A 26,764-nucleotide genomic window follows, 5' to 3' on the forward strand; every position below is an offset into this window, starting at 1 on the left:
TGGTTTGAAATTCAAAGAAATGAGACTTGTTTGCATTGATTGAATTTGTGTACAACTTTGCTTGTCCTTAATGGGACATAAACCACAGGACAAAAATAACTCAACAAATTATTTTGCTGGATTCAAATCTACACCTCCTGCCTGCAGGATTTTTTGTTAAGGTGTGGATTTGGAAAGCAGACCGATATCGGCTGATATATTTTTGGAATGGGGCACACGCTCCATATGTATGTTTATACACGAGGGTACAAACCATAGTTTTCAAGGCAGAAAACGAAAGATGGATCACAATAGTCTATTAAAGCACTTCAGTTCTGAGGGAATATTGATCTGCATCTTCAGTGCTATCTCTGAAGTAATCATGTGCAATAAACTATATGTTTGGGATGAAAGTATTTGGGAGCCCTTAACAATTTGTATTTTCTTAAATTACATGTTTAAAACATGCGTAAGGATATGTGAAGAATGAACATAATCCGTATTTCCTGATAACTGGATGAGTATTTGGTTTGCAATTTATAGAAAAATATTTTGGCTGATGCCTCCATAGTTGAGATTCTTTCTCTAAGAGTTGATTGAGTTGGCAAACCAATCCTGCCTTTGAAGAGGGATCATCCCCCTTAGTTTGCTGAATCATTGTTGTGGTCCTCAGATTTGTATGCTTTCCAATTTATGACAGACTGATTTTGTACTAAAAACCTCAAAAATCACTTTCGAATTATCAGTGACCACTGATTGTCTTTTTAATTCGCACACTTGCAGCCATACAATCTATTAAGAATATACACACTTAATGACTTTAATTTTGAATAAGGGTTGCTTTGTTGCCAAATTGTTCCCCCTTCTAATATATAAGTGCCAAAACATCTCCATCAATCGGAACCTAGATTATTTTATTCAGTGTATCATTGGTTTCAATATGCTTAAATCCAGGTTGTTAATAGTTTAAAGGCCATAATTAGATTACATGTTGGAAAAAAATTCCCTGCAGGACATTTTTAGTCTGCATGTGGATAGCAAGCCAGAGCTCATTATCCACATTTAACATCAACTGCTTTCAAGGCACTTTGTTGTGTTAAATTGTTTAGTACAAAAATATGTTCCGTCCATCCTTGTGGTATAAGTGCCCAGGTCTGAATAATTACTTTTTTCTATAATTTCTGATATAAGTCAAATCAATTAAGTTGCCTTTAAAATACACAGCAATTATATAACTAACTGCTTGATTATTTATGGAAGTGATTATTACGATATTAGCAAATGATTGATTGCAAGGTGTAAGTAATTACTTAAGTCTGATAATCCTTATTTTGCAATGATTAGCAAATTATGAAGATGTTCGCCAACCAAACCTATGTGAGATTTTTAATTAATTGCTCTCTTCCCTAGGTATTATTTATCTTAAATAACCAGTGAGAGTTAAAAAAACACATAAATTAAAAATATTAGCCATTATGATGTACAGAATGCAATATTAAGGAGTGTGTTTTTTTAAGCAGTCATAACATTAGGGCTGTCAATTCAGTGTTAAATAATAATTCAGCACTTTTCCAATTGTATGTTTAAAACTAAACCAAAAAGATGATTTAATCCTCTGATTTATGTGTTAATATGCCCACAGTAACATCCCAAAATATACGTATGGATGTATGGACATGCAGACTTATACACACACGTATGTACATACACACACTTTGCAGGTACATGCAAGCTTATACACACACACACACACACACACACACACACACACACACACACACACACACACATTTCAACGTAGTGACAATTGTTTCTGTAGATTTCTCCATTAGACAATAAAACATAATAAAGTTATCCACAGATTTCTTGAAGTTCATTCAGGGGTCATTCTTGCACCAGCTATTCTTAGTACTAGCTGATAGATAAAGAAAAAAAGTTATAACCTTGTGCATCCTGAGGACAATCTCAAATTACTTCACAGTGCATGAGATTTTCTTTCAAACTTGTTATTTAACAAAATATGAAGGCAGTTAATGCATTAGAAGGTCCTACTAATATCAGTGAGCCAAGTCACTGGCTATTGATGGTGTTCAAGGGATAAGTGTTGCTCAGGGCACCGAGAGAATATTGCCCTTTATAAATAACATCACAAGCTTCTCTGCATCCAACTAAACAGTTAGATGGGCCCTCAGTCAATACAATACACAGGTGGTACAGCAGTTGACATATTGACCTCACTTATATGCAGATACCTGAGCTGGTGCTGTGTATATGTAAATAAGGTCAAATCTTATTTTGGTATAAAAACTCTACTGCACTGATCAAGGAGTTGAAATAAAATCATTATCTATAAATATCTGGTCTATATAAATGACTGGTTTAACCTTTGCAATGCTGACGTTTAAGGTTGCATTATCAGCACCCAGGCTAAAGATACAAGTTCTTGTCATTTTGCCATCTAAGGAGACCTGATCTCCCGCTCTGGATTTGATCCAATTTCAAGGTACTTAAACGTGGAACAGTACAGCACAGGAACAGGCCCTTCGGCCCACAATATCAGTGCCAACCATGATACCAAATTAAACCAAATCTCTTTGCCTGCACATGATCCCAATCCCTCCATTCCCTGCACTTTCATGTGCCTGTCTAAAACTTGTAGCCATTGATTGAAAATCAGTAAGAGTGATACAGCATGGGAGGCCATTGTTTCATCCTAACTCTGCTAGCTCTTTGAAAAAGCCACCTGACATTCCAGGTTATCACATTTCAGGACCTTGGAGCTGGCCAGTGATGCTTGTGTAATGATTGAACTAATGTAAACACTCAAATGTTGGGAACTCTTCGATTTCCCAACTATTTTTAGCGCCCGTTTTGGGAGTAGGCTATTTGTGGGCAAGCACAGTAGTGTAGCAGTTAGTGTAACGCTATTACAGTGCCAGCGACCGGGGTTCAATTCTGGCCGCTGTCTGTAAGCAGTTTTGTACGTTCTCCCCGTGTCTGCGTGGGTTTTCTCTGGGTGCTCCAGTTTCCTCCCACATTCCAAAGACGTACGGGTGAGGAAGTTGCGGGCATGCTATGTTGGCGCCGGAAGCGTGGCGACACTTGCGGGCTGCCCCCAGAACACTCTACGCAAAGATGCATTTCACTGTGTGTTTCGATGTACATGTGACTAATAAAGAAATCTTATCTTATCATTAAGGCAAGCAATGGGGATTACACCAAATACTATTTGCACTGTGTCTTTAAGCAATGAAAGCAAGACCACTTTACCTGAGATTGATAGGGTGACATGATAGTGAAACGGGGACAATTATTTAATTCCAGTGGAAGCATTGGCCTTCTTCATCTTATCCTCCACTAACCATTATGTTAAGGCAGGAGTTGAAGTTATAAAATTCTGGCCACTTCAGAACTATTGTGAAGTCACAAGGTCAAATCTTAATGCTTTTAGCACTTGCAAATAATACTCGCTCACATCTTATGTTTCCTTGGGTCAAGTGCACAGTTCCTGCTGGTTAAAGTAACAGAAAGGAACACACTCTTGATCTGAGTGAGCCCAATGAATGAAGAAGGCTCTGCTTGTGAGCTGATCTATTTTGGCCTTATTTGTCCTTACGCAATTTTCTTTGGTGACCCTGCATTAGGGAGGTCTCAACCGCTATCAAGGGACTCTGTTTCAACTACTTATGTCTGAGTATTTTGGTCAACTACTCCACCATACTTAGTCGGTTGTTAGTAACGACCATGTGGGCTAAGAACTGGAGAGCGGCTGGTGGCTCCTGAACAACATTCCAGTGAAGAGACTTTTTGGGGTGAAAGTCATCTGCTGCTAAGTGGATGTGTGCCAAATGCCCACAGTTCCATTTCATCTCTCAGTGTTCAGCTCCTGTACATTCAATGGAACCGAATACACCGACATTAAATAATTGTCCTCTATTTCAACATTACGTCACCCTATCGAGCTCGGCTAAAGTGACTTTGCCTTGTAATCTTTGCTTTCATTGGTTAAGGACAGTGGCCAACACTCACACACAAATTTAGAACCAGCCATTAGAGAAAGGAATAAGCTTGCTGAGAAATTAGCCGGGATGAGGTGATGACTTGAAGCACACATGCTTAATTCAAAGTGCCCCCCTCGGATCTCTTTCTTGTTTACATGCACATTATGTCCTGAACTGGTGAAAGAGATTTCACCTGGTTGTGCGTTAACGTGCTTAACTCTTCCTGCCCAGTAACAAGTGCGGAAAGCTCGAAACGCTCAACACTTTGCCTTCCCTCGCTCATGTTCTTCAGAGTTTAGAAGAATGAGGGGTGATCTTATTGAAACCTACAAGATCCTTTGGGCGGTGGGGGCTTGACAGGGAAGATGTCGAGATGTGTCCACCAATGTGAGAGTCTCAAACGAGGGGACATCGTTGCAAGATTAGGGGGTGGTCATTTAAAATGGAGGTGCATTGGAACCTCTCCTCCAATGCACCTCCATTGGACTTGCTGGAGTTCTCTACCCCGAAGGGTTGTGGAGGTTTAAATCATCAGGGATACTTGAAGAGAAGGTAGGTACACTTTTGAAAGATTTGGGCATCATGGGCTGGCAGAGAAGAGGAGACGAGGCCTGGGGCAGATCAGCCATGATTATGTTGAATAGTAGGGTAGACTTGAGGGGCTGAATGGCCTGCTCATGCTTCTATATTCTTATGTTCCTAGGTATGCTGAGCAATGGGCAAGCTTCACAGGATCAGAAGTCATGTTCTGTCTGACTTTACCCTCTTGTGAAGGATCTCTGTGACCTTTTGTCTACCACATTTCTAATGGGTCAGAAGTCCTCTCGACCTAGCACAGCTTCATATTCCTCTGGGATATTTTCATATAGATGTAGTGTGCATATACTTTGCTAACAATTCCAAGGCAGAAGGATTGGCAAAGATACCTTTATAAAGGTAGGTGGTGGTCGCAGAGTAGAATAAATTCGATCAACTTGCCAAAGTTTTCCAGATTCCATGAAAGGTGGGCTTAGAGTGGACCACAGGTATATGAGTTTTGAACATCAATTATATTTGTCCACCCGCAAGACAGGTGGCACAGTGGCACAGCTGGTAGAGCTGCTGCTTCTCAGCTCCAGCGACCTGGGTTCAATCCTGACCTCGGGTGCTCAGGACCTTGGTATCGGGCAGGCACAGTAGTGTAGTGGTTAGTGTAAAGCTATTACAGCGCCAGTGACCCGGGTTCAATTCCGGCCACTGTCCGTAAGGAGTTTGTATATTCTCCCCGTGACTGCGTGCCGCATTCCAAAGACGTACGGGTTAGGAAGTTGTGGGCGTGCTATGTTGGCGCCGGAAGCGTGGCGACACTTGCGGGCTGCCCCCAGAACACTCTACGCAAAAAGGTGCATTTCACTGTGTGTTTCGATGTACATGTGACTAATAAAGATATCTTATCTTATTGTCTGTCTTGAATGGTTCAGTAGCCTATGGTTTTAGGTGTAAGATTGACGCATAAAGAGCTAATGAGGTGCTGATGAGGGTAACACGCTGTATGTTGTCCCAAGTGGTAGAATCTGGGGGAAATTCATGGGAATGTGGGGAGAATAAAATGGGATTAGTGCAGGATAAGTGTAAATGGGGGCATAGTGGTTAACATGGTTTGGGTGGGCCGAAGGATCTGTTTCCATGCTGTGTGCAGTTTGCACATTGTATGACTCTATGCCTCTATAAAGAATGGGCGGTAAAGGAAGGAACCAGATTCCAGGCATATAACCTCACTGACAAGTGTTGTTTGTGTTTTCCATAGCTCGGCCCTCATTTGTCTTAATGATGCAGCCTTGTGAGACTAAATTGTGTTCCGATCACTCTGGGCTGACCTTTCAAGATGTGCTTCCTTCCAGCACAAGTGCCTTTAGCTCACTTAATTTGGTTAATTTGCTGAGTGATGTATAACTGGTTAGGTGGAAGTGTGAAGTTCTTATCCTTTGCAAGGCGTTGAGGAGTAACGGCCTGGTCTTGAAGAAAATTAAAAACAAAACTGAAGGTGCTGGAAATCTGAAATAAAAATAGAAAATACTGGAAACACTCAGCAGGTCAGGCAGTGTCTGCGGAGAGAGAAACAGCTAACATTTCAGTTCTGAGACTCCTGTTTCTCTTTTTGCAGATGCTGCCTGACCTGCTGAGTCTTTCCAGCAGTTTCTGATATTATTTCATACCAGTTCTCCGTAAGTTGACTTGGTAGTGAAGAAAATTCGAAGTTCCAAGTGTTCAAAAACTCCTTTACGCTTCTACTGAGAACATTTTACTGTGGATTGTATGCATATACTTTGGTTGCTGCCATGTCCATCAGTCAGAAAGAGATTACATCCAGCTAAGTTAATAAAAAGACATAAAATAGCTTTTACCAAGTGTCTGAGAACATAAAACTCCTGCAGAAAAAATAGCTATGTCGTCTCCAGTCAACATGAGCAATTTTTGGGATCTGAAACATTCTGGATTTATGACAGGATATTTTCATGGCATTATAAACTATTTTAATTACTTCTGGTGCTTAATTGTTTCATCAACTCACAGAATCAGTTAAGAAGAGATGAAATTCTGTCTCCCCATTCACACCATTTGGAAAAAAATACCTTCAAATATTTTAGTTTGGCACTTTTGCAATTATAGACGGTCATGGAGCCCAGGCTCCCCCTAGGTACTCATTCAGTCCTCCAGTTTGGTTCTTTGCTCTCATACTCAAGGACAACTTCTATCCCACTATTATCCGACTCTTGAACGGACCTCATACACTAAAAGATGAGCTCTTGATCTCCCATTCTACCTTGTTGTGGCCTTTGCACTTCCATTTGTCTACCTGCACTGCACTTTCTCTGTACCGTAACACTATATTCTTAATTCTGTTCTTTTTCCCCCTTTTGTACTACCTTGATGTACTTATGTATGGAGTGATCTGTCCGGATGGTACGCAAACAAAACCTTTTCACTGTGTCCCAGTACATGCGACAACAATAAACCAATTACCAATTACCTTATACCCCCGCAGTAAGGCAGCCCAGGTCTGTTGTATCTGAGAATGCACTCCTTCATTTCAGTATGAGCAGACAGCTGACTATCTCACAACAGGGACAGCCTGGTTTTGAGTGAATACACAGCGTTACCCAAGTAGGGAAATGTTGCAGCCAAATGTATTTTTACTATAATCCTTAGCATGTCAATTTGTTCCTGCTTGGGTGTCTATAGAACGGCCTTCAAGTTGGTGTGCAGTTTTGCTCCCCACTCTGAAAGTTGCATATCAGTCATCAGAGAGAGTTATGCCCTGGACTGGCCTGTTGCTATGGGAAGCATTTAAAAACTAAATTATCTTAGTGGCTGAAAGCATTCCTTAGCGAATCATGCACACCAATAAAGATTCAGGTTCTATCAAAATCAAAGTCGAGCTTATGTACGCAGAGGTGCAATGAAAAACTTACTTGCAGCAGCATCATAGGCACATAGCATCAGATAACCTAACGTTGAACAGTTACTGTAGCTAAACGGGAATGGAGAGTTCAGATCAGCCATGATCATATTAAATGGCGGAATAGGTTTGCGGGACTGAGTGGCTTGCTGCTGTTCCTAATTCATGTGTTGGTATGATGTGTGTTGTAATACCTGTATGTGTAGGTTTTGACAGGGGCAGCATCGTCTGTTTTGAATGGTTCAGTAGCCTGTGATTTTAGGTGTAGGATTGACACATAAAGAGCTAATGAGGTGCTGATGAGGGTGACACTTGATCATTCCATTGTTGCTTTACAGAGAGAAGTTGAGTAAAGGAAAGAAATGGGCACAGACATCTTAATTTATATGTTGGCAATGTAACACAGCTGGTAGAGCTGCTGCCTCACTGCCCCCGGTGACCCAGGTTCAATCCTGACCTCTGGCACTATCTTTGTGAAGTTTGCATGTTCTCGCTGAATCAGCTTCCCCCAGGTACTCCGGTTTCATAGAACATACAGAACATAGAACACTACAGCACAGTACAGGCCCTTCGGCCCACAATATTGTGCCGACATTTTATCCTACTCTAAGGTCTATCTAATCCTTCCCTCCCACATCGCCCCCTATTTTTCTATCATTCATGTGTCTATCTGAGTCTCGTAAATGTCCCTAATGTATCTGCCCCCACAACCTCTGCTGACAGTGCGTTCCACGCACCCACCACTCTCTGTGTAAAAAAACTTACCCCTGGCATCCCCCTTATACCTTCCTCCAATCACCTTAAAATTACGTCCCCTCATGTTAGCCATCGTCGCCCTGGGAAAAAGCCTCTGACTGTCCACTCGATCTGCGCCTCTTATCATCTTGTACACCTCTATCAATTCACCTCTCATCCTGCTTCTCTCCAGAGAGAAAAACCCTAGCTCGCTCAACCTATCCTCAAGACGTGTGGGTTGGTGGGTTAATTGCCCACTGTAAATTTCCCCTTTTGTGCGGGTGAATGGTAGAAACCAGGGAGGAATTGAAGGGAATATAGGGAAAATAACATGGGATTAGTGTAAGACTAGTATATGAGCAGTTGATGGGCATCATGAACTCAGTGGGCTTAAAGGCCTGTTTCTGTCCTCTATGACTCTATGTAATGGCTACTCTGTAGGGAAAACACCTTTGAAATGAACTGGAGTAGGTTTTAATCCAAGATCAGTGACAAGGAGAGAATGAAGGGAACAGGAAATCTGTTGCAGGAATGTTGAAAATTTACCTCTGTAAAGTAGACCATTCTGGGTTCACTGAGTTTCAGGTAAATAGTCACTGCCTGTCCCTGAAGCTAAAACAAAAGAAATCTTTCTTTGCACTTTATTGGGCCCGTTATTGTAACATAAATTATACCATCTATTTTGTTCTATGTTCATAAAGAAAATCTCCTCCAGTGGAAACATTTTGATGAATGATGTAGCTGGTTTTAAGCTATGATTTAAGTATCAGTCGGTGATTAAAACCGCCACTGATTCAATCATCTTAATGGTAAGAAAGTTTAGTTATCGTTGTTATATATAGGAAAGGAAAATGCCAAATAAACTGCTACATTGTAATCTGTTCAAGATGTTCTTTTGCTAAGTTCATAACTAAAAATGAAAAATCCTTTAATTTTTAGTTATATTCTGCCATATATTTATCTCACAACCTCTATCACAAAAGAAAACCCAAATTACCTGGTTGTTTGTGGGAGCTTGCTGTGTGCAAATTGATCGCCCCTTTTTCCTACCTTGTAACGGTGACTGCTCTTAAGAACCTGGCAGGGAACCGTCGGTGATCAGGAGGGCCGAGGTTCCAGGTCGAGGCTATCCCATTGCACTCCGGGTGTGCTGACGCCTGCGATGTCTCCAAATGCGGGATACTCAACTGCATAATTTGTGATAGTGGGGGACTGCGTTCGCGCTCTCCCCTGAGGGCGGCATGGTAGCGTAGCGGTTATTGCGACGCTATTACAGCACTAGCGATCGGGGTTCAATTCCCGTTGCTGTCTCTAAGGAGTTCGTACATTCTCCCGCGTCTGCGTGGGTTTCCTCTGGGTGCTCCGGTTTCCTCCCACATTGCAAAGACGTACGGGTAGGTTAATTTGGGTTTAAAATGGGCAGCGCGGACTCGTTTGGCTGGAAGGGCCTGTTACCACGCTGTAAATAAAATTTTTTTAAAAATTTTAAAAAGTTTTTCATTAACTGTAAAGTGCTTTGGGGATATCCAATAGTCATGAAACATGATATATAATCTAAGTAAGAACATAAGTAATTGGACCAGGAGTAAGCCATGCACGTCTGTGAGCCCCATCACTCAACAAGGTCAAGGTTAATCTAATTGACCAACTTCTCTCCACATTCTTGACCAATTCCCAAAAAAACATAGACTCCGTCCATAGAATCTGTCCATTCCAGCCTTGAATAGGTTCAATGACCCAATAACCATAGCTGCCTTTGGTAGAATATTCCAAGGATTCGCAACCTTCTAAGGAAAGAAATTTCTCTTCATCCCCCTCTTAAATGATGTTCCATTACGCTGAGTCTATACCCACTATATCTGGATTCTGAAAGCAGGGAAGCATCCTCTCTCTAAGCATCTATCCTGTTAAGCTCCTATTGGAACTTATAACTCTTATTTAAGATCGCCGCTCATTCTTCAAAACTCCAGAGTGTATGGGCTCAATCTGCTTCATCTTTCTTCCAAAGATGTACGGCCTTCTCATGCCCTACTTCTTATACATTGATGTTCTTATGTTCAAAGGAATCATCTTGTATAATATCATCTCTTCCAAAGCCTGCTTTGCATAGTAAGTCTACATCAGTCAAACGTTTACATTGGAACCCTTTCTCTCTAATGGACAGGAAATTTATTTGCAACCCTAATTTCTACATGGGCTTCAGTATTATAAAACTTGAGAATGCATGTTTTAATCATACAGAAGTAAAAACATATTAGGAATCAACAATATTTTTCTATTGCTTATTGAGAACACCATTATACAAGTACCATAACCTTTAAGGGACTAATTATTATTTAGAAAACACTTAACTGGTGATGTGGTGTGTTTATTACCCTAAAATATAGCTTTTACCACTACACATATGGGCTGGATTATGGAGAAAAGTATTTTGCTAGTGTTAATTTGTATTTATAATGTGTTGTTATTTTTCATTCATTCTTAAATCAATTATTAGCAATGTTTGTATTATACAGCTGCTGTCTTCAATTGCTATCATTATGTAATAAGCTATGCCAGAAGTGTATTCATTTGTTTGAGATTTTCTTTAATCAATTATGAATGTAGAGCCAAATAGATGGTAAAAATGTCCTTTAGTATTTATCATAGCATAACATTTCAATTTGATGAACCATCCATGGTAGCTTACACTGGGTTGTAACAGAATAAAATGAGATAGATTGGATCTAATGGTTCCAATTTTACACTGCTCTTGAAAAGGCCTAGCAACATAGCTTGAGGCCTGTTAGGTTTCTATGGCAACATTCACAAATTCCTATCTAGCTCATCAAAGTGAAAGACATATTTGTTTTGCTAGCGTAACTTTGTAACACAAAAGCTCTTTTGCATAACACCTGCTAATCTCTCTCTGGTCCTTTTGAAGAACCCCACTGATCAGAAATTCAAATAAATGTTTCATGCTAATCTCAACAGTAATCCCTGGCCTTCACTTCATTCACATCCTGTCAGGGAAGGTAGTTTTCTCTATAAATCACCAGGGCACAGCCTGCCTGCTTTTTACACTTCACCTCCGAAAACTTTCATTTTGATAGATTGCTGTAGTTTGGAGGGAGAAGAGAAATAAAGACCATGGTTGGCGTATGCAGAGAGCAAAACTGCAGCTAATCCATGCTGCGCAGGTGCTTTTGAATTAGCGCATTAACCGGTAGCCCCTTTGCTCCAAATCTCCCCACCGAACCAGAAGCAGGTCGAGAAACGTGGTTTAACATGGTAGAGAAACAATGTGACATAAAATTGTCCTTGGTTTGCCCATCTTTAGTTCTTTATTGCATTGCTTACATTTCATGGAAATTATCTCATAATTGGGAGCAGAAGGGGCTTTGAAGAAAGACATTTTACAGAGAAGTCACCAGAGCCAATGTGCTCCCTGATGTGCTTTAAATTTGTAATTGATTATCTTCACCTGAATTCCAACATTTTTAGTTTGTGATTTCATTTTCATTTAACCTCTGTGTTCCTTGTACTCCCTTTACCTAAATATTGCACAAAGCTGCAGTATTAGTGTGGGATCTGTAGACTACTGCATAGCCTTCAGGGTAGGCAAACTGTCCATGAGTGGTTATGTAAGAACAGAAGAACATAGGAGCAGGAGTAGGCCATTCGGCCCCTCAGCTCTGCCCTGTCACTCAATATGATCATGGCTGTTCTTGCTGATAGATGCCCCTTGGTGGCTGAGCAGAAACATTAATCACTGGGCAACCAAGAGAAGAAGCAGCTCGTTTGAAGAGCATGATGACTGCTAAATGTAGACAATTTAAAGATGTTACAAGAAGGGCTTGCACATTTGCGTAAAGGCCACATGAACAGAGGGATCTTGGGCTAAGTGAGCTTAGTTCGTTGAAAGTGGGCGGGCAGTTCGAGAAAGTGGTTGAATAAGTATATGGGATGCTAGGTTTTATAAACAGAACCATCGAGTACAAGCTCAAGGAAGTCATGGTGAACTTCCATGAAACTCTTGTTCAGCTGCAACTGGAGATTATGTCTAGTTTTGGGCACCACACTATGGGAAAGATGTGAAGGCTTTGGAGAGGGTGTAGAAGAGATGACTGAAAGGATTTTTGGGATGGATGGATTGGAGAAGCTGAGGTTGTTTTCGCTGAAGCAGAGGCCGTTTTCAGGAGATCTGATAGGCACAGGTACAGGGCCTTTGTCCCATCTCATTATGGCCTTGAACCTTATTGTCTGCCTGCACTGCACTTTCTCTGTAACTGCAACACTTTATTCTGCTTTCTGTTATTGTTTTACCTTGTACTACCTCAACATACTGTGCAATGAATTGATCTGTATGAATGGTATGCAAGGCAAATTTTTAACTGTACTTTGGTACATGTGACAATAATAAACCAGTTCCAATTCCAATTCCAACCATGATACCAATCTAACTAATCCCATTTGCCTACACATTGTCCGTATTCCTCCATTCCCTGCCTGTTCATGAGTCTGTCTAAATGCCCCTTAAAAGTAGCTATCCAGGTACCCACTGTGTTAAGAAAAAAACTTGCCTTGCACATCTCTTTTAAATTTTCCCCCTCTCACCTTAAACCTATGCCCTCTAGTATTTGACATTTCCACCCTGGAAGAAAGACTGACTATTTACCCTATGTATGCCTCTCATAATTTTATATACTTCTATCAGGTCGCCCCTCAGCCTCTGATGCTCCAGAGGAACCTCTCCTTATCCAGTAAAATCCAGGCCACATCTTGGTGAACCTCCTCTACACTACACCCTCTCAAAGCCTCCACATCCTTCCTGTAATAGTGACCAGAACTGCACACAATACTCCAAATGTAGCCGAACTAAAGTTTTCTCTACTTGCAACATGACTCCCCAACTTTTATATTCATTGCCTTGTCTGATGAAGGCAAGCATGCCATATGCCTTCTTTACCACCCCTTCCATTTGTATTGCCACTTTCAGGGAGCTGTACACTTGTACCCCAAGAACCCACTGTACATCAATGCTCCCAAGAGTGCTGCCATTTGTTTTGTATCTCCCTCTTGCATCTGACCTCCTAAAATACATCATCTTACACTTGTCTGGATTAAACTCCACCTGCCACTTCTCCCTGACCAAATTTCCAACTGATCTACTTCCTGCTGTGTCCTTTGAAAACCTGTCTCACTATCCAAACTCTACCAATTTTACACCAAAAAGGTATACACAATCACAAATTGTACAAACTGTGTAGATGGGAAGAACTGCTCCCACAGGAGGAGGAACTGAGAAGCAAGAGACATAGAATGAAGATGACTGGCAAAGGTCCAAATGTAATATGAAGATAAACTTTTTCATACAGTGAGTGTTAGGGTCTGAAATCAACCTCGAGGAACAGTACTGATGCAGATTCGATTCTCGTCTTCCAAAGGGAGACAGTTAATTATCAGAATGGGAAGGCTGCAGAACTGTGGGGAGATAGTGGAGGATTGGAACTGTCTGGAGGATGAGACACTGTTCTTTGAGCTTATGTTGTGTTTTATTGGAACAGTGGAGGACACCAAGGAGGGACAGATCAGCGGAAGAGGGACAAAGCATTTAAGTAGCATTGCTACTTTTGAGTTCACAAATGTACAAGGGAAATAAATGTGAATCCACTATTAACAAAAAGGGGAGATACATTTACTGGTGATTTTGTTTGCAAGGTTGTCAACCAGTAACGTCATTCACAGGAGGCTTTTCATTGATACCAGATCATTGAATATGTTAGGATCTGTTCCTTACTCAGATGAATCCTAAATTTCAGCTTAAATCTAGGGAAATAGAATCACAGAGTTATACAGCACAGAATCAGGCCCTTTGGCCCAACTGGTCCATGCCGACCATCAGGCACCCATTTACATGAATCCCATTTTATTCTCCCCCACTTTCCCATCCAACTCCCCCCGGATTCTACCACTCAACTACACGCTAGGGGCGATTTGCAGTGGCCACTTTACTTACTAACCCGCACGTCTTTGGGATGTGGGAGGAAACCGGAGCACCCTGGGGAAACCTGTGGGGTTATAGGGAGTGCAGACTCCACACAGACAGCGATGAGGTCAGGATTGAACCCAGGTCACTGGAGCTGTGAGGCAGCAGGTCCACTTAGAACCTAGAACAGTACAGCACAGGAACAGGCCCTTCAGCCCACGATGTCTGTGCTGAACACGATGCCAAATTAAATTAAATCTCTTCTGCCTGCACATGACCTACATGCCTCCATTCCCTGCATATTCATGTGTCTATCTAAACTCCTCTTAAATGCCACTATCGTATCTGCTTCCACCACTATCCCTGGCAGTCCGTTCCAGGCACCCACCGCTCTCTGTGTAAAAAAAAATTGCCCCGCAAATCTCCTCGAAACTTTCCCCCTATCACCTTAAATGCACGTCCTCTGGTATTTGACATTTCCACCCTGGGAAAAGGATTCTGACTGTCTACCCTATCTGTGCCTTTCATAATTTTGTAAACTTCTATCACTTGCCGCGCCTCAGAAACAGATTTATTATCACTGTCTTATGACGTGAAATTTGTTATTTTGCCGCAGCAGTACAGTGCAAAGACATAAAGTTACAAAATGTAAATAGTGCAACAAAAAAGGAATAATGAGGTAGTGTTCATGGGTTCATGGACTGTTCAGAAATTTGATGGTGGAGGGGAAGAAGCTGTTCCTGAATCATTGAGTGTGGGTCTTCAGGCTCCTGTGCCTCCTCCCTGATGGTAGTAATGAGAAGAGGGGCAGGCACGGTAGTGTAGCGGTTAGCGTAACGCTTTACAGCACCAGCGACCCGGGTTCAAATCCAGCCATTGCCTGTAAGAAGTTTGTGCGTTCTCCCCGTGTGTCTGCGTGGGTTTCCTCTGGGTGCTCCGGTTTCCTCCCACATTCCAAAGACCTACGGGTTAGGAAGTTGTGGGCATGCTATGTCGGTGCCGGAAACGTGGCGACGCTTGCGGGCTGCCCCCAGAACACTCTAAGCAAAAAGATGCATTTCACATGTGACTAATAAAGAAATCTTATCTGATTTGCTTCTTTTATCATCACTTTAACTCTGCTGGTGTACCAGAACTGTTTCTCAGAAGATATTCCAAAGCACAAGTCTTGTTTTTGCCACCGAACCGAGATGAAGGTTTCTATCTGACAGCCTCAGTGGGTTTTGGTAAATGGTGTTAACATATGAAAGGGGACACATTGTGGTTACTGCAACACCACTGCCAAATGCATAAATATTAATAGACTTTAATATCTCGCCCTTTAAAACATTTCACCACACTTGGCAGGAAATAAATGCATTCACATGTTGCACTTAGAAAAAATCCTTTCACAGTGTTTTCATGGTGTTAGGTTGAAATTATAAATTACTGTAGCGGTTTGTGTAATAAAGTTCCTCTAATCTTCCTCTCGGAACCAGTGCCATGCTCCTGGGTTACACACCGGCTGCTGTGTTGCCAAGTGCTAGCAGGACTACTTCCCCCAGCAGTCCCCTCTGTACATAGTAACAGCTGTGATCCTTCATATCATGACTACACGTGCTCTATCACGACCGTCTGGGAAGAGCCAATCACAGACCACTTGAATTAGCAACTGCTTGTGAAAAACAAATCAGTAAAAGTGTCGAGAAACCTCTTTGTTTAAGTAGCTTTGGCTCTGAAGTGGCTTCCATCTTATTTTAGTTTAACTTTTGGGAGATTGGTGTTGGATGTGCTTTGAGTTCATTTAACGCTGCTTAGAAAGTCAGTGCCAGGGCAACAAGCAGCCGGTCATATTTGCCTGCAAAATAGAGTTCCAAACTTAACAGCAGTCTGCGACCAGTAGATATTTGGCGTAGAAATGGGGAAAGGCTCAGACAGAAACTAAACAATCCTTGTAGACAAATGCAAATGTCAAACAGCAGGGTGAGGGAACATTTGAGGCCCGAGACCAAGTGAGACCTGTTAACAACAACACATTAGAATAAGCAAGGATGAGATGAAATTGAAAACAGTTCATGCAGCCAGAATTAATCAACAGACAGGAGTATATGCCATAAAATTATTCATCCTTTATGCTTGGTTATTTATTCATGGTTTGTCGCTGTTGCTTGCAAGGCCAGCATTTAGTCCCCATCCCTAATCGCTTTTGAACTGGTTTGCTTTCCAGAGAACAATTAAGAGTCAGTTGTACTGCTGAGGCTCTGCAGATTATTCCTCAGCCAGACTGGATAGAGTTTCCAGTCTTCCTTCCCTGAACCAACTGGGTTGCCACAAGAATCCAGTGGTTTCATGGTCAACACTGCCAAGACTAAAAGACATTTGGATAAGTACACAGATAAGAGGCTTAGAGGGATATGGGCCAAACACGGGCAAAAGAGACCAACTTGCACATGGATGAATTGGGCCAAAAGGCCTGTTTCCATGCTGTGTTACTCTATGACTAGTTTTGGTAATTACTGAATTTCTTTATTGACTGAATTTTAAATTCCTCATCTTAACTCATGCCTTTGGATCATTAATCCAGCCCTGTGGATTGCCAACTTGTTAGCTAAGCCACAGTGGTGTCATGCCTCTGCACTATCCTCACGTCTATCAACCTATCTATTTTAACATAAAGTGCTGCAAACAGATCAATAGTGAATGGACGTGAAGGATGGGTTAACATCGGAATTCGCGGTTGCTAATCTGGTTATGTGATGAACCTCTTGCACATTTCAAGCATTTTCTCACTTTTCCCCAGCAGTTGTGGATTTGTACTGAACAGTCAAGGGCGACTTCTCAGTTTCACCAGTTGACTAGTGGCATATCGATCAGTGTTTCTGCCTCTCACAGCTCCAGTTCAGAGCTGACCGTATGGTGTTTGCGTGTTCTCCCTGTGACCACATGGATGCTCCGGTTTCCTCCCACATGCTGGTTGATAGGTTAATTGATTGTTGCAACTTGTCCCGCATGTAGGTGGGTGGCAGAAGAACTGGGTGGGTGATAGGGGTGAGGGAGTGGGGGGAATTGATGAGCAGGCGAGAGCAAAATAAGATGGGATTGGGGTTAGTGTGGATAGGTATGTGATGATTGGTGTGGACATAGTGGACCTGATTCTGGACTCTCTGACTCTGTGGTACATTCATCTGTTTTGCCATTCAACATAAGCAAGTCCGTGTGTAATCCAGAACCTCATTCCCTCTCCTATAATGTATGAAGAGTCAAACTTCAAAGGTAATCCCCTTTCAGAAGAATCGTTTTCAACAAGAAGTCAACCAGGTTTGGAAGAACCCTAGGACCCCACTGTCTCTTCCACCTATCACCCTCCAGCTACGGACACCATTCCCACTCTCCCCCCCTCCCTCATCTGTCTATCACCCCCACCCCTCACCTGGATCCACCTATCACCTGCCAGCCCTTCCCTCCATCCCTTTACACTGGCCGTCTCCCCTCTGTCTTTCAGTCCAGATGAAGGGTCTCGACCCGAAACGTCGACTGTTCACTTCCCTCCACAGATGCTGCCTGACCCGCTGAGTTCCTCCAGCATTTTGTGTGTTGCTCCTCTGAAAGTTGATTTGGTCATCACGGAACAGGCTCCAAGACAGAATGTATCTCACCACTTTAGTTATTTTTAAAAATGATCCTGTTTTAGGCTATCTAGACTATGAATATAGAGCTATGATCATGGCAGCTAAGGAATTTAAATTTGGTTGATTAAACACTTTTAAAAAAAAACTTGTATCAACTGTGATGATCATGAAACTACCAGATTGTTACAAAAAGCCCTCAGGTTTGCAAATGTCCATTAGAGATAGAAATCTGCAACCCTTATCCACCCCAGCATATATGTCACTGCCCCCTCAGTCGCATGGCTGGCTCTTAACTACCCTCTGAAATGGCCCAGCAAGTCACTTAGTTCAAGGGATATCAGGGATGGACGATGAGCACTGGCTTTGCCAATGACATTCACATCCCATGAATGAATTGAGGGGTGTTGATGGAAAATTGAGGATCTGGAGGGAAAAGTAGGATGTTGCAATTTGAAACAATTATTTATATATCAATGAGGCATTATTTTCTGCCTTTGCTGCTTTGCTGCAGTGTTCAGGATATAGCCAGAGGCCAGACCCTAGCAAGATCCAAGTTAGGTACAGGAGCCAGGTTAAAGGTCGTAAGTAAAAGTCCATGTTGTGCAGGTTGTGACAGACTTCGCATCGCTATGTTGAAATGTCTCTCAGATTCTACACCACCCACCCCCCCCCCCCCAACCACCGATTCACTACACCAGCTTTACCTCCTGTTGGCATGACAACCTTTTGATGGTTTATTAAAATGTATTCATTCGGTGGATGTAGTAATGTGAGCATTTATTGTCTATCCTCCACCGCCCTGAAATGGCAGAGCAGTTAAGGACAGTAGGAAATTGGCTGTCCCTTAACCAGTCTGGTCTATGTGAGATTCCAGACCCTCTGGTGACCCAGACTGGTTGAGGACATCAGTGAACTAGATGGGTTTTTACAGCAACCTGATTGGTATTGGTATTGGTATTAGTTTATTATTGTCACTTGTACCGAGGTGAAAAACTTGTCTTGCATACCAATCGTACAGGTCAATTCATTACACGGTGCAGTTACATTGAGTTAGTACAGAGTGCATTGAGGTAGTGCAGGGTGCATTGAGTTAGTACAGGGTGCATTGAATTAGTACAGAGTGCATTGAGGTAATACAGAGTGCATTGATGTAGTACAGGTAAAAACAATAACAGTACAGAGTAAAGTGTCACAGCTACAGAGGAAGTGCAGTGCAGGTAGACAATAAGGTGCAAGGTCACAACAAGGTAGATTGTGAGGTCAGAGTCTGATGGCTTCTTAGCTACAGTTACTTTGACTAGTTTTTTTTAAAGACCCTAGGGTGATTTAATTGCTTGAATTTAAATTCTACAATGACCATGGTGGTGAGCTGATATCTCTGAATCAAAGGTACAGACCTCTGACTACTAGTCCAGTAACTACATTGCTGTGCCACTGTTGCTGGTTCTGTTGTCCTGGAATCCAAATTTTCTACAGAACAATTTGCTCTTACAACGATTACTTGCAACAAGAAAGATACGGATACGTTGCAAGCTGAAATTTACACTGAACCTCATTCCGCCTTTTGTTACCAGCACAAAAGTGGAGCATTTGGAAAATAAATTATGCAAGATCTTCAGCCTCCAAAGCCAACAGCCTCCTCTCTGGTGACGTATTATCTGAAACTTGAAACAGAACCAAGTTTCTGAATCAGGCTTGTTTCGAAGACTGGCTAAGACCTGGAGGTTTGCTGGGTAAATAATCTCGACAATCATCTGGGCTTGATACCTGATAATTAAATCCTGGGCAAACATCCCTCTCCAGAACTGCATCCCAAACACAACTGAGTGAGAAAACACCAGACATGGCTTTTCTCCAGATTTTCCTTGTCTGTCTAATCCTGCAGTTTCTTAGGGATTGTAACCTTTTCAGCACCAGGAGGTCAGGTTTTGTTGCCCTCAGTGTCCAGTGACTGGAATTTTTCAATAAAGAGTGACTGGGTCACAGTGAGATTCGATAATACAAAAGCTCCCGTAATATCCTGCTGGCTTACAGAGCAAAACAACAAAAAAAACCCAATCGTGATGTTCACAAGAAGCACCAGTCTTTGAATATTTAGCCAGACAACTTCATACCCTGTGTGAGAGTTTCTTTCTGAAAAAAATCTAATCCTTTAAGGCACATGATTGATATCTTGCTAGCGAGCTTAGTTCTTAATCATAATACTGTATTAAAGGTTAGGAAATACCGCATGAAGATGGAGAATTTAAAAATTTGGTTTGAATTGATGTCTAGTTCATAAAATATGTCTTTTAAAACAGTTGGGTTTCAGGTACACTGTCAACTCTAAGTTTAAAGGAACCTGTGACAGTTCTCCCGCAGTTTGAGAGGAAGAGAAAGGCAAATGTTAAAACAAGCCTCCAACACGTTACTGTGGCAACACTATTTATATGGCATTTGGCATCTTACACCTACCTGACCACAGAGGCTGCAGCTCCAAGCTAGAAAGCATTATCTTCCATTGGAAAAGCAGGATTTAATTTTTATTTCAATGCATCAAACGTTTGCAGGAGCAGGAACAGCTACTTAGGGCTGACTTTACACATCCTGGAGATACCTCATGAAGGCATCTATGCCCTTGATTCTTTTTCATGCTGACTTGAATAGACTGCGTGAATTATCATCTGACACAAGGGAGAAGAGAAACTGTGTTCCTATTAAAAGCCGGCCAATTTTTTGTTGCATACCATTACTATCTAAATGTGGGAGAGATGACTGAGTGATGGCAACTCTCTGGAGAGCATGTTCATGTTACTTTAAAGCAGCTCTCCCAGTGAGAACAGACCAAGGTTACAATCTTTATGCACATGTGATGTTTTTACTATAGAGCATAATGCAGTATAGGGGTTTGTATTTGAAGGGGATCCTGTAACCTTGTAGTTGAACTACTGTAATAGTATCTAGCTGGACTATTAATCCAAAACACAGAGTTCAAATTCCACCATAGGAGCTGGGGGATTTAAATTCAAGCACTTAAATAATTTTGGAATCGTCTCAGTAATTTCTCAAAATTATTTGTCGATGGGATGTGAATGTGATTGACAGGGCTGACACTTATTTCCTGTGGCTAATCGCCTCCTGAATTGAGAAGGCAGTTATGATTCTTCTTCATTGTTGGGTATGGAGTCACATTGGGCCAGACTGGGTAAAGCCAACAGATTTCCCTCCCTGGAAGGCATTAATGAACTATAAACAATTCAGTAATTTCAGAGTTGCTGTTACTGAAACTAGTTTTCTTATTCCAAATTTATTTGGTGAATCAGAATCAGATTTATTAACCTGATGAAAGGCCTCGGCCCTAAACATCGACTGTTTATTTCTCTCCATGGATGCTGCCTGACCTGCCGAGTTCCTCCAGCACTTTATGTGTATTGCTCCAGATTCCAGCATCTGCAGGATTTTTTGTATCTCTATTACAGAACATTACAGCACAGTACAGGCCCTTCGGCCCACGATGTTGTGCCGACATTTTATCCTGCTCTAAGATCTATCTAACCCTTCCCTCCCACATAGCTCCCCATTTCTCTATCATTCCTGTGTCTATCTAAGAGTCTCTTAAATGTCCCTAATGTACCTGCCCCCGCAACCTCTGCCGATAGTGTGTTCCACGCACCCGCCACTCTCTGTGTAAAAAACTTACCCCTGACATCCCCTTATATCTTCCTCCAATCACCTTAAAATTATGTCCCCTCATGTTAGCCATTGTCACCCTGGGAAAAATCTCTGACTGTCCACTCGATCTATGCCTCTTATCATCTTGTACACCTCTATCAAGTCACCTCTCATCCTCCTTCTCTTCAAAGAGAAAAGCCCGAGCTCGCTCAACCTATCCTCATAAGACATGCTCTCCAATCCAGGCAGGATCCTGGTAAGTCTCCTCTGCACCCTCTCTAAAGCTTCCACATCCTTCCTATAATAAGGCGACCAGAACTGAACACCATACTCCAAGTGTGGTCTGACCAGAGTTCTATAGAGCTGCAACATCACCTCGCAGCTCTTGAACTCAATACCCGACTAATGAAGGCCAAAGCACCATACGCCTTCTTAACAACCCTATCGACCAGTGTGGCAACCTTGAGGGATCTATGGACGTGGACCCCAAGATCCTTCTGCTCCTCCACACTGCTAAGAGTCCTGCCATTAACCTTGTATTCTGCCTTCAAATTCGATCTCCCAAAGTGTATCACTTCACGCTTTTCCAGGTTGAACTCCATCTGACATATCACTGACATATGTTGTAAAATTTGTTATTTTGCAGCAGTAGTACAGTGCAAGACATAAAAACTACTATAAGTTACAAAATAAATAAATAGTGCAAAACTCAAAGAAGAAGTAACCTGAATTTAAATTCCATGGTGAGATTTGAACTCGAGTTTCCGGATCAATAAGTTGGCCCTTTGATGCCAGTCCAGGCATTTCACTGCTTTGCTACCAAAGCCTCACTAACCTCCTTCAGGGAACAAGATCTGCTGTCTAGTCAGGTTCAAGTGTGTTTGGCTCTCAAATGACCCAGCAAGTCACTTGGTTCATGGAGTAATAGTGGATGGAAGATTGAAATGGGAATAGGGACATGAAGCTTTAGACAGAGCAATGCCAGCAGGCAATGAGCGGAGGTTGCAGAAATATTGAGCCATTATTTTACCAGGGAGATAGAACAAGCAGACACGACGTTAGATGAAGAGATAAGTACAGGTAATCAGGTAATGGAAATTTGCCCTTGCGGAATTCATAAATCAGTACCAAAAAAATCTGAGAAACGGAATAAAAGTTCGCTCCCACAGAATTTATGTGAAAGAAAATAAACGCATAAAGGAAAAATGAGAAACAACAAACGTCAATTTTTTTTTCAATTCGCATTTCTTGATGCATGTGCAGATAATGTGGTTTTGCCTTGCCGAAAATCACGATACGGGCAGTTATCTAAGAATGCAAGTCTTCCCATAATGCCAGGGTCACCTGTAATAAACTGAGTATGCTTAAAATAGGGAAAGGGAAAATATTGATTAAATATAAACTCAAAGAAACTAAAACTCTCAGTCCGGATGGATTGCATCCACACATTTTAAAAGGGAGAAAATACAGCAGTGCTAACTTCATGCATATATTAATCTATTTTGGAAAAAAGGTGTATTGCAAGAGATAGGCAGATAGCTAATGTGTAATAACTACTGTAATAGTATCTAGCTGGACTATTAATCCAAAAAACAGAGTTCAAATCCCACCATAGGAGCTGGGGGATTTAAATTCAAGCACTTAAATAATTTTGGAATCGTCTCAGTAATTTCTCAAAATTATTTGTTAATGGGATGTGAATGTGATTGACAGAGCTGACACTTATTTCCTGTGGCTAATCGCCTCCTGAACTATTTAAGAAAGGGATAGCTTAATGTTGCAGGTAGGTAACATAGAATAATGAATAAGGTCATAGAATGCAGAGTCTGAGGATGGATCAGCAGTGGAAGAAGGTGGTTGTTCTTCAAGGTTCAGAATTTTCATTAACCATTTAGATTCAGGAATCAAAAATATAATTTAATCATTGAAACGGGAGTGGGGTGGAGAGGTAGGGTGAGGATGGAGTGAGAGGGATAGCCAGGACTGGGAAGGAGTGCAGCAAATTCCAGGAGGATGGAGAGATGTATAAAATCATGAGAGGCACAGACAAAGAGAGGCACACACCCACAAAGGGTGAATGCACAGAGTCTTTTTCCCAGGGCTATGGAATCAAGAACTAGAGGGTAGAGCTTTAGAGTGAGACGGGAGAGAATTCGGGAGAGGAGAGACAAGTTGGGCCAAATGGACTGTTCCTTTGCTTTATATCCTCTGACAATAAATCCCATGAAATGCATCTCCCTTGAACAGATTTTATTGTGCCTATGTAAATAGACATACAATTCAATTCTGGCTACAACTATTTTGTATATTCTATTGCTTTTACATTGGAGAATAATTTGAAACTTTGGTTTTATCTTTTCTTAACTATTGGGTAAGTCTTGGGAAAAGTCAAATGATCCTACCCAGGTAAGGCAAAATCCACATCTAAAGCTCTTAGTGCTTTGGCAGTTCAAAGCAGAAAGGGAAAAGGTCCCTTAGTCAGTGGCTCAAGAGGTACGGTCCACTGTAGCTCAAAGGCTGACCTCTGGTTGTTGCTCCAGAGATCTGAGCAGAAAGATCTGGGCTGTCACTTCAGGCAGCACTGAAGACAAGCTGCACTGTCAGAGGAGCTGTCTCTTGGATGAGCCTTCAGATTGAGGTCTAATCTGATTTGGCAGCTGAACAAAGAAGATCCTGTTTTGAGGAAGAGAAAGGTTGTCCCCAGCGCCCTGGCCATTACTTGCCCCTCAACCACCAGCACTAAAACTAATGAATTATTATTGCTTTGTGCAAGCTGAAAATGAGCAAGCTGACTGTGGTTATCTTTGACATTGCAATGGTGAGTGCCTTTCACAAAACACTTGAAAACTTAAAAACTGCAGATGCTCAAAACCTGAGATAAAAACAGGACATGTTGCAAACGCAGCAGATCGGGTCAGGCAGATCAAGAAGTATTCAGTTGGCTACCAAGCACCTGGAGACATCCTGGTGCTGTTAAATGTGCTACTTTCTTTATGATAATATTGGCCACTCCTGCAGCACCATTGACACAATGGTGCGGTGGTTACTGCTGCTGCCTTATGGCTCCAGGGACCCAGGCTCGATCTCGATGTTGGGTGCTGTCTGTGTGGAGTTCACATGTTCTCCCTGTGACCAGATGAATTTTCTGGGTACTCTCATATCCCAGTGATGTGCTGTCTGGTAAGGTTAATTAGCTATCGTAAATTGCTCCTAATGAAGATGGGTGGCAGGAGAATTGGAAGGAGTTGATGGGAATACAAGAGGAGGAACAGGTTTAACTTAGATGGGTGCTTGATGACTTTTTGAGAGTCAGAGGGAGTTTTACAGCATGGAAACAGGCCCTTCAGCCCAACTCATCCATGCTGACCAAGTTGTCTACTTGAGCTAGTCCCATTTCCCCACGTTTGGCCCATGTCCCTCTGAACCTTTCCTATCCATGTACTTGTCTGAATGTCAGTTAAGCATGGTAATTATACCTGCCTCTACCACTTCCTCTGGCAGCTTATTCCAAATACACACCACCCTCTATGTGAAAATGTTCCCTTTTATATCTTTTCCCTCTCACCTTAAATCTACCCCCTACCCTGGGGAAAAAGACCATGACCATTCACCATATCTATGCCCCTCCTGATTTTATAAAACTCTATAAGGTCACCCCTCGGCCTTCTATGCTAAGTCCCAGCCTATCCAGTCTCTCCATGCAACACAAGCCCTTTCCTGTACCCTTTCCAACCTAATGACATCCTTCCTATACCCAGGCCAGCAGAACTGCGCACAGTCACTGCAGGGCCCAGGATGTGTGGAAAATAATCAACAATTATATAAGACTTAAGAGCAGGTCTGAAGTCTTTCCACCTTCTACCAGCCACAAGCCAGGAGTGTGATGGAACACTCCCCACTTGCCTGGGCGAGTGCAGCTCCCACAACACCCAACAAATGCATCCATTTAATTGGAACCCCATTAACTACCGTAAATGTTCATTAGAACATAGAAAAGTACAGGACAGGAACAGGCCCTTCGGCCCACAATGTTGTGTTGAACCAATTACATTAGTAATAAAATGCCCAGACTTGATGGGCTGAAAAGCCTGTTTCTGCACAATATGATTCCATGACGAGATAGCACATTGTAATTAACAGGATGCTGGAGTTTGCATGGTCTCTCTGCAAAGATATCGTGCATATTCGTGAAGTGCTCAAATGAAGGACTCTGCGGAGTGGCAGGAGAGGAGGTTTTAGAAATCATTGGACTGGGACATACATAATAAAACCAAGCATGTTGCAAAACAATGAATGACTGGGGGCCCAAACTACCTCCGAACTGGGCATCACCTGCAAGTTTCATGTTAAAGGAGTTACACAGATGTAAGTTATTGATGTTGTTGGGTTGAAGGCAAACAACAACATCAATAACTTACATCTATGTAACCCCTTTAACATGGAGAAAATGTTCCAAGGTGCTTCACACCATCAAATTAAAATCAAATTTAAAAAAGTTACACATACTATTGTAGACTCTATCCTAAACCTTTTAGTCTTCATCTTCGAGCTGGTTCCAAATGCAAGCACTTCTTGGAAAAATAAATGTTGCATGTGCAAAATATGGAGTCTTAAGGGTTGTTTGCAAATTATTTTGTGCAGTGGACCGCATTGATAGCAGACAGTGTTGGTGATCAGGAAAGAGTAACTTTGGAGTACAAGAGTTGGAGTCATAAATAAAACCTCCCATTTGATGGGTTGATGGGAGAAAAGGCTGGAATAACTTCCAAATCACTCTTCCCGATGGATACTCCGAACTCATGTCTCTGGATAAGTGGCCCAGTAAATGTTGCTGCTGATTCAGTCAAGTAATCACCATGTGACTGTAATCCTCAATACACTGTGACATTGTACCCCTCAACACTTCTTCTAGTCTTCGCATTTTAGGTGTCAACAGAGTCTTTGGATATGGTCTTATTAACTCCAGGATTTCTGTAGATTGAAGTCAGACTCTGTAATGGAGGCAGTACACTGTTGATTTTCCTTCTCACTCTCACACATTACATTCTTTAAAGCTCCTCAAACAGTTGATGCAGACAGCAGAGATATCAGGCATTATTTATTTATTCACATGATGTGGATGTTGCTGGCAATGATTGTCCATTACTGGATTTCCTGAACCCAGCAGACAGTTAAGAGGCAATCACTTTGACAGGTTATAGATAGTCAAGTCAAGTTTACTGTCATATGCACAAGTACGGTGAGGTACAGGTACAATGAAAAGCTTGCTTGCAGCACCATCACAGGCACGTAGGTACAGACAACACACAGAACATAAATTATACATAAGTAATACAAGGCAGTGAAGAGAAAAAGGGTCTGAATGGCTGATCTCCTTTAGTGA

At 41.9% G+C, this 26,764-nt stretch overlaps 1 protein-coding gene and 1 non-coding gene across 2 annotated transcripts in view; both read left to right on the forward strand.

Moving 5' to 3' along the window:
- The window catches only part of lmx1bb (LIM homeobox transcription factor 1, beta b), a 202,861-nt gene that overhangs the window by 123,051 nt on the left and 53,046 nt on the right, over positions 1-26,764 (forward strand). The gene's annotated exons all lie outside the window — the stretch shown is intronic.
- Positions 9,224-9,387, forward strand: LOC127582325 (U1 spliceosomal RNA). Its single transcript, XR_007958100.1, has one exon. It is a non-coding gene; the product is annotated as a U1 spliceosomal RNA (small nuclear RNA).

The sequence above is a fragment of the Pristis pectinata genome, chromosome 23 (assembly GCF_009764475.1).
Source record: "Pristis pectinata isolate sPriPec2 chromosome 23, sPriPec2.1.pri, whole genome shotgun sequence".
NCBI lineage: Eukaryota > Metazoa > Chordata > Chondrichthyes > Rhinopristiformes > Pristidae > Pristis > Pristis pectinata.